Below are 9125 nucleotides of genomic sequence, written 5' to 3' on the forward strand. Positions count from 1 at the left end.
GAAAGAGAAGCACCCCTGGGGTTTTTCTAACTCCCAGTAGTTATCTAAAGCAGCCCATGATTTGGTGGAATTCATTGGCTATTATCTATCTCAATTTCTAAGAGTTGTTATCTATCCCCAAGAATTGTGAGTTTCGAGTTTCAGGGGATGGGACTACTTAAGGGTTAATAGGAGGGTATGACATACAGAGAGAAACGACACTCTGTCATGTAGAACACGGAGGCTCAGCAGATCATGCTTCCCAGCTGAGGCAGTTTGCTTTCAGAACTTCCTGGTCATTGGGTCAAAGCCCTTTCGGGGGTTCTTGGGCATCTTTGCCTCAGCCTTACACGTGACACTTACAGGCTCATGAAACTAAAACATAAACACATCACCATATAGACAGACTTGCCACAGGACAGGATACAAACAGACAGAATACAAATAGAGTTAATGAGAGAATTTACTGAGAGCATATGCTTCCATAGTTAAGCAGATACAGGAATAAGACACACCGTTGCATCACATTACTTCAGCTAGCTATACTACTAATACAGATTTTCACGGTACCATTAGGTATTCACACCCTACTCTATCTAACTCGTGAGCAGGCGGGAGGAGCAGCGAAGGGTGATCAGGCCTTGTTGAACACAGCGTCCGGTCTCTCCAGGATTCAGGAGTTCCTCCTCCTCCTCCTTATGTTGTAGCCCCCCTTTATAATCCTGCTGTTTGCTGGCTCCACCCGAGGCCTGACACATCACAGCCTGGTTGCTTCTGCTTCTCTTTCCTTGCAGCCCCCCTCAGCCCCCCTCCCCATTTTACACAACTGTATATCTCATACTTATTTTGTCCTTGTTAAAGTACGCAGCTGGCTTCCCTGGGCTGATGAGGCCATGGTCTTTCCTGTTTTTCAATTTAGGCCGAGAGGATGTGGATGCTGCTGAAGTTACATACTGCTGTTAATGCAGGCTGTATGCAGTCCAGTAAATCCCGGTGCTGACTGGTTTAGACTTGCCCAATTTACTTGGTTCCTTGGTTCTCGTCCTGGCGTTAATGTTTTAGCCATTTTGTGCTGAGGCATATGTCTTTATAGTATTTTAAAAGGGTCTCTGTACCCTGCCTCCATCCCATGTACCTCACCACGTTGTTCAAGTGCCCATGCAATTCACCCTAACATGCCCAAGTGTGGCCGGTCACTTAGGGGTCACCAGGCTATTTTGCACAGAAATGTCTAACATAATGCATGCCAGTGGGAAGTGGGTAGGTTTAGCTGATAATACACATAAAGACTAAGTTAAAAATTACTTAGAAAAATTAGATGTTTTCGAGTCACCAGGACCTGATTAAATGCATCCTAGAATACTTAAGGAGCTGGTGGAGGTTTCTGAGCCTTTAGTTATCATCTTTGAAAAGTTCTGGAGGTCAGGAGATATTCCAGAAGACTGGGAAAGGGCAAACATAGTGCCTATCTATAAAAAGGGAAAAAGAACAACCAAGGAAACTACAGACTAGTCAGTTTAACTTCTGTGCCAGGAGAGATAATGGAGCAAATAGTTAAGGAATTCATCTGCAAACATCTGGATGAAAATAAGGTGATAGGTAACAGCCAGCATGCATTTGTGAAGAACAAATTATGCCAGACCAACCTGATAGCTTTTTTTGACAGAATACCACGTCTTGTGAATAAGGGCAAGGCGGTGGATGTGGTATAGCTAGACTTAAGTGACAGCAACGAAGGGTCCTGTGGCACCTTATAGACTAACAGAAAAGTTTTGAGCATGAGCTTTCGTGAGCACAGACTCACTTCATCAGATGCTGGTCTTGGAAATCTGCAGGGCCAGGTATAAATAAGCCAGAGCAAGGGTGGGGATAACAAGGTTAGCTCAGTCAGCAAGGGTGAGGCTTACTACAGCAGTTGATCTGGAGGTGTGAACACCAAGGGAGGGGAAGCTGCTTCTGCAGCCAGCCATTTGCAGTCTTTGTTTAAGCCTCCCTGAGGGCGTCAAATTTGCAGATGAATTGTAGCTCAGAAATTTCTCTTTGGAGTCTGGTCCTGAAATTTCTTTGCTGTAGGATAGCTACTTTTAAGTCTGCTACTGTGTGGCCTGGGAGATTGAAGTGCTCTCCTACGGGTTTTTGTATATTGCCATTTCTGATATCTGATTTGTGTGCGTTTATTCTTTTACGTAGAGACTGTCCAGTTTGTCCAATGTATATAGCAGAGGGGCATTGCTGGCATATGGTGGCATAAGTTATATTGGTAGATGTGCAGCTGAGACCATGTCGGTGTGGCTGATCTGGTTAGGTCATGTAATGGTGTTGCTGGTGTAGATATGTGGGCAGAGCTGGCAATGAGGTTTGTTGCATGGATGGGTCCCTGAGTTAGAGTGACTGTGGTGCGGTGCATAGTTGCTGGTTAGGATTTGCTTCAGGTTGGCAGGTTGTCTGTGGGCAAGGACTGGTCTGCCTCCCAAGGCTTGTGAAAGTGGAGGATCATTGTCCAGGATGGGTTGTAAATCCCTGATGATGCGCTGTAGAGGTTTTAACTGAGGACTGTAGGTGATGGCTAGTGGTGTTCTGTTGGTTTCTCTCTTGGGCTTGTCCTGTAGTAAGAGGCATTGTGGCACACATCTGGCTCTGTTGATCTGTTTTTTCACTTCCTCAGGTGGGTATTGCAGTTTCAAGAATGCTTGGTAGAGATCACACCTCCAGATCAACTGCTGGTAGTAATCCTCACCCTTGCTGACTGAGCTAACCTTGTTATCCCCACCCTTGCTCTGGCTTATTTATATCTGGCCCTGCAGATTTCCAAGACCAGCATCTGATGAAGTGAGTCTGTGCTCATGACAGCTCATGCTCAAAACTTTTCTGTTAGTGCCACAGGATCCTTTGTTGCTGTTACAGATCCAGACTAACACAGCTACCCCTCCGATACTAGTCTTCAGTGAGGCATTTGATACGGTCTTGCATGATCTTCTTATCAGTAAACTAAGCAAATGCAGCTTAGGTGGGGCCACTATAAGGTGGGTGCATAACTGGCTGGATAACCATTCTCAGAAAGTAGTTACTAATGGTTCGCAGTCACGCTGCAAGGGCGTAACAAGTGGGGTTCTGCAGGGATCTGTTCTGGGACTGGTTCTATTCAATATCTTCATCAATGATTTAAATATTAGCATAGAGAGTATGCTTATTAAGTTTGCAGATGACACCAAGCTGGGGGGGAGTTGCAACTGCTTTGAAGGATAGACTTACAGTTCAGAATGATCTGGATAAACTGGAGAAATGGTCTGAGATAAACAGAATTAAGTTTAATAAGGACAATGCAAAGTAATTCACTTGGGAAGAAACAATCAGCTTCATGCATATAGAATGGGAAGCAACTCTCTAGGAAGTACTACTGTGGAAAGGGACTTGGGGGTCATAGTGGACAGCAAACTAAATATGAGTCAACAGTGTGATGCTCTTGCCAAAAAAGCAAACATGATTCTGAGATGTATTAACAAAAGTGTTGTGAGCAAGACGTGAGAAGTCATTCTTATACTTTACTCAGCACTCATTAGGCCTCAGTGGAAGTATTGTGTCCAGTTCAGAGCACCACATTTCAAGAAAGATGTGGAGAAATTGGAAAAGGTCCAGAGAAGAGCAACAAAAATGATTAAAGGTCTAGAGAACATGAGCTATGAGGGAAGACTGAAAGAACTGGCCTTGTTTAGTTTAGAAAAGAGAAGATTTAGAGGGAACATGATAGTGGCTTTCAAGTACCTCAAAGAGGGTTACAAGGAGGAGGGTAGGACAAGGAGCAATGGGCTTAAACTGCAGCAAGGGAGGTTTAGATTAGACATTAGGACAAACTTCCTAACTATCAGAGTGATTAAACACTGGACTAAGTTACCTAGGGAGGCTGTGGAATCTCCATCACTGGAGATATTTAAGAGCAGGTTAGCCAGACATCTATTGGGGATGATCTAGATGGTATTTGGTCCTGCCAAGAGGGCAGAAAACTGGACTCAATGACCCCCTGAGGTCCCTTCCAGTTCTAGTGTTCTATGATTCTCTGATTTCATATGTGTTTTGTGCATGAAATGGAACGCTATGGGCTTGTCTACACTAGCTCCCTACTTCGAAGACAGCATGGTAAGAAGGGTGTCGGGAACTTATTAATGAAATGCTGCAGTGCATAGGCAGCAGTTTATTAAGCAAATTCCCCCATCCCTGCGGCAACTTCTAAGTGTTAAACTTTGAAGTGCTGGCTTGCGTCTAGCTGCGACTAACCCACCAGTACATTGAAGTGTTTGGGGTACTTTGCAGTCCCATTACTCCTCAAAATTTTGAGGAGTAAAGGGACTTTGAAATTGACCAGGTACTTTGAAGTACAGGCAGGTTAGCTGCAGCTAGATGCGAGCCAGCGCTATGAAGTTTAACACTTCGAAGTTGCCATGGGGCAGGGAAAGGAATTTGCTTAATGAAATGCTACATATAAGCCGCGTCTACACGTGCCGGTTACTTCGAAGTAGCTGCGCCAACTTCAAAATAGCGCCCGCCATGTCTACACGTGGCGAGCGCTATTTCAAAGTTGAAATCAACGTAAGGCAGCAAGACGTCGAAGTCACTATCCCCATGAGGGGATGGGAATAGCGCCCTACTTTGACGTTGAACGTCGAAGTAGGGCACGTGTAGCTGATCTGTGTCCCGCAACATCGAAGAGCGGGGTCCTCCATGGCGGCCATCAGCTGAGGGGTTGAGAGACGCTCTCTCCAGCCCCTGAGCTTTATGGTCGCCACGTGCAGCGGCCCCTTAAAGCTCCCCGCCCCTTGCGTTCCTGTGCAGGAAGCTGAGAGCGTGAGCAGGTGGCAGCACTGACACCCGGCCTGCCTGCATGCCTCCCTGCAGCCCCAAGCCACCACCTCCGCTGCGATGGCCGCCCGCCAGCCCCCGAAGCGCCCCCAGGGCACCCCCCACAAGGGGAGCCAGGGCTCCCTGCCTGGCAGCCAGCCTGGGAAAAGGCGTGGGGCCCGTCCTGGATGGAGGCCGAGATCCAGGACCTGCTGGGACTCTGGAGCGAGGAGGAGACGTTCCAGGTAATGGGGAGCAAGAGGCGGAATGCGGATGCATTCGCTTGGCTGGCGAGGGCCTGGCTGCCCAGGGTCACCCTGCCCGCACTCCTGACCATGTCAGGAGTAAGGTGAAGGAGCTGCAGCAGGGTTATGCCCGGGCCTGGGATGCGGCCAGCTGATCTGGGCCGCCCCCGCCACTTGCCCCTTTTACAGGGAGCTCAGGGAAATCCTGGGCCCCTGGTACACCTCCTCCCCCCGGCCACTCTTGACACCTCGGCCGATGAGCCCAGCAGGCCCCGGAGGCGGAGTCCGCCCCGGAGGCAAGCCCCGCACCTCAGGGGCCCCCCAGGAGCCCACCCCTGGGACACTGGAGGAGGAGGAAGGGGAATCCTCCTTCAGCGACGGGGGGCTGCGGATCACCATCCCTTCCTGGAGCTCCAGCAGGGTGTCCGCCCAGAGGGTGTCCCCCGACCGTGGGAGCGGACCGTCAGGTATGTACCCCCCTGGTGCACACCTCCAGGGTTAAGGGGCGGGGACAACAGACATGACCAGGGCCCTCCACATGCCCAGATGACCATGGCCCCAAGGACAGCAGTGGCATGTCCCTCAGAAGAGTGCATCAGCCCCTGTCCCCGCAGCAGGACAGCACCATGCCCCATCCCTGGGGATGGGGGGAGCGGAACCTAGGGTCCCCCAGGGGGGAAAGGGTGAGATATCCATCAGCAGCAGCAGCATCTCCTGGGGACAGGGATGGGGAACCAGTAGCAGAGGGGTGGGGGGACAAGGGCCACGGCTCGGGGCCCACACTAACGGCTGTCTCCACTCTTCTTCCCCCGCTGTGTTCCACAGCTGCACCATCGGAGGGCCCGGAGAGCGCTGGCGAGGTCTCCGTGGTCCCGGAGAGCCCACCAGGGCCATCGCTGCAGGCCAGCCCCTCAGCGGAGCACCGACCAGCCCCAGGATGGGGCCGACAGCGGAGCCACCATCAACAGAGGACGGCCACGGACCCCCAGCTGCTCGCGACCCTCCAGCATCAGCTGGAGGTGTCGGAGTGGCGCCTGCGGGTGGAGAAGCAGCGGCTGGAGCTCCAGGAGCGAGCGCTGGCCTGGCGCCAGGAGGCATGGGGGGCCTTCATGCCCACGTTCGAGCGCATAGCGGAATACCTGGCCCCCCCATATCGTGCCACCCGCCGCTCTGCCCGCCGCTCCACCCGCTGCTCCGACCGCTGCTCCGACTGCCGGCCTTCCGCCGAGGGGGACCTGAGGCCTGCTGACACCCGCCAGCCATACCTGCCGGTTCGCCCGGCCCCCAGCCAGCCTCGGCCAGGGCTCAGGCTGAGGTGAGGGTCGCGCCTGCCAACCCCGGGTGCCGGACAGTAGAGGGGTGCGGGGCCCAGGACGTGGCCCCCTCTCCCCCTTTGTACATATCCCCCATCATATATATTTGTATATCGTTTGTGTTACACCCCTGTTCTGTTATATGGTACCTGCCCCCCCATGTAAATAGTTCCCCCCTTTTGTTCTGCTCCTCTCTCTATATATATTTGTAGTATGAATAATAAGAGAAATCACTGGTTTTTGGTTTCAAAAACAACAGATCCATATTTATTTGCAAGAAAAGTGTGGGGGAGTGTGCTCTTGGGTGCTCTGTGGTGTGGGTGTGGGGGCAGGGAGTGTTGTGGAGGATGGGGGGTGCAGTGGGGGGGCCTGCCAGCGTTCACCCTGCGGCCCGGTTGAAATGGGCCCGCAGGGCCTCCCGGACCCAGATCCCCTCGGGGTCCACCTGGCGACTGGGGGCAGCGGGTGGCTGCATGTCAGCCCTGCCAGCCTCCACAGCCCAGCCCTGGAAGAATGCCTCCCCCTTGCTCTCGACCAGGTTGTGGAGTGCGCTGCACGCGCCCACAACCTGGGGGATGTTGGTGGGGCCTGCATCCAGGTGGGTGAGGAGACACCTCTAGCGCCCTTTGAGGTGGCCAAAAGTGCGCTCAACCACAAGGCGCGCATGGTTCAAGCGTGTGTTGAAGCGCTCCTGGCTGGCTGAGAGATGGCCCGTGTAACGGTGCGTGAGCCAGGGCCGGAGGGGGTACGCCGCGTCTGCGACAACGCAGAGGGGCATGGTGGTATCCCCCACAGGGATCTCCCGCTGGGGGATGTAGGTCCCCGCCTCCAGCCGGCAGCACAGGCCTGAATTCCTGAACACCCAGGCGTCATGGGTGCTACCAGGCCACCCGACATAAATGTCCAGGAAGCAGCCCCGGCTGTCCACCAAGGCCTGGAGTACCACAGAACGGTAGCCCTTCCTGTTCAGGAAGCGTCCTCCACTGTGCTCTGGGGCATGGATGGGGATATGGGTCCCACCCAGAGCCCCAAAGCAATTTGGGAACCCCAGGCTGGCAAACCCTGCGATGGTGGCATCTGGGTCCCCAAGCTGCACGAGCCTGTGGAGGAGCAGGTCATTGATGGCACGGACGACCTGCAGGGGAAGGACATGAGAGAGCACCAGTGAGGGGTGTGCTGGGTGTGTCTGGCCCTCCACTCCAGGGCTGCCCTCCCCCCCAGGGCTCCCTCCCCCCCGGGGCTCCCCTCCACCCCAGGGCTGCCCTCCACCACAGGGCTCCCTTCCACCCAGGGCTGCCCTCCACCCCAGGGCTGCCCTCCCCCCCAGAGCTCGCCTCCACCCCAGGCCCCCCCCCACCCCCCGGGTCCTCTTACCTCCATGAGGACAGCCCCGACGGTGGCCTTGCCCATGCCAAACTGCTGCCCCATGGATCAGTAGCTGTCTGGAGTGGCCAGCTTCCAGACAGCGATGCCGACCCGTTTCTCGACCATGAGGGCATGCCGCACGGAGGTGTCCTGGTGCCTCAGTTCTGGGGTGAACCACTGGCAGAGCTCCTGGAATGTCTGCCGGCTCATGCGAAAGTTCTGGAGCCGGTGCTCGTTGTCCCACTCGCCGAGCACCAGCTGCTCCCACCAGTCCGTGCTTGTGGGGTAGCTCCACAGCCGGCGGCGTGTGTGGCAGGGGCGGGGACAGAGGGCAGCAAGGTCTGGGGCTGCTTCCTCCTCCCCTGGGGGCAGCTCCTCTTCTGTGAATAAAAGGTGGTCAGCTGCCTCCTGCATAGCATTGAGCAGGGCAAGCACTGCTCCTGCAGGGGCGGCTGTATGGACCTCTGGCTGCTGCTGCTGCTGCTGCTGCTGCTGCTGCTGCTGCTGGGGGTCCATACTGATTCGACGGGGGTGCATGGCTGTGGCTCTGCAGACTGCGTGCTGTGCAGGCTGAGTGTGTCTGGGAGGGGCCCATTAAGGGAGTGGCTAGCTGTTGCCCTGGAAGTGCTAGTCCTCCCTGTGACCCTGTTTGCAGCTGTGCCTGGCACCCTTATTTCAATGTGTGCTGCTTTGGCGTGTAGACGCTCCCCCACAGCGCTTTCTTCGATGTGGTGCTGCCCAACGTCGACGTTGAACGTCGACGGCACCAGCCCTGGAGGACGTGTAGACACTATTTCGATGTAGCATACACGTGTAGACGTAGCTATATACCACAGCACTTCATTAATAAACTCCCAACATTCTACTTTCCATGCTCCCTTCGAAGTAGGGTGGTAGTGTAGACACAACCTGTGTAGGGTCAAGAAACTGGCTTTTAAGGTTTCTACTGATCCTTCCTAATGTTCGGAGCCACCCTGCAAGCATTCAGGCTATGCACCACAATGTAGAAGTAGATTTTCGTCACTAAACACCACATTACTCCTCCAGTCCCTTGACCAAGGTGTTATTGCAACTTTTAAAGTTTATTACACTTGCTGCACCTTTCACTGTATCCTAAATACCATGGACAGTGATCTAAATTTAACAGTGACCCAGTGCTGGAAGACTACGCCATAGGAGACTGTGTTAAAAATACAAAAGACTCCCTGGATGAGATAAAACCCTCCATCATCAGAACATACTGGAAAAACTTGTGGCCAGAGACGGTGAATAATTTTTATGGCTTTCCTGAAATGCATCATGAGGGTAGAAGAAGTTATAGGGTTGGGTCATTGAGCTGGAGGGAGGGATTTGATAATCTCCTGGCATCAGTGATAGAGGAGCTACTTGA

The sequence above is a fragment of the Carettochelys insculpta genome, chromosome 24, assembly GCF_033958435.1.
Source record: "Carettochelys insculpta isolate YL-2023 chromosome 24, ASM3395843v1, whole genome shotgun sequence".
Classification (NCBI taxonomy): domain Eukaryota; kingdom Metazoa; phylum Chordata; order Testudines; family Carettochelyidae; genus Carettochelys; species Carettochelys insculpta.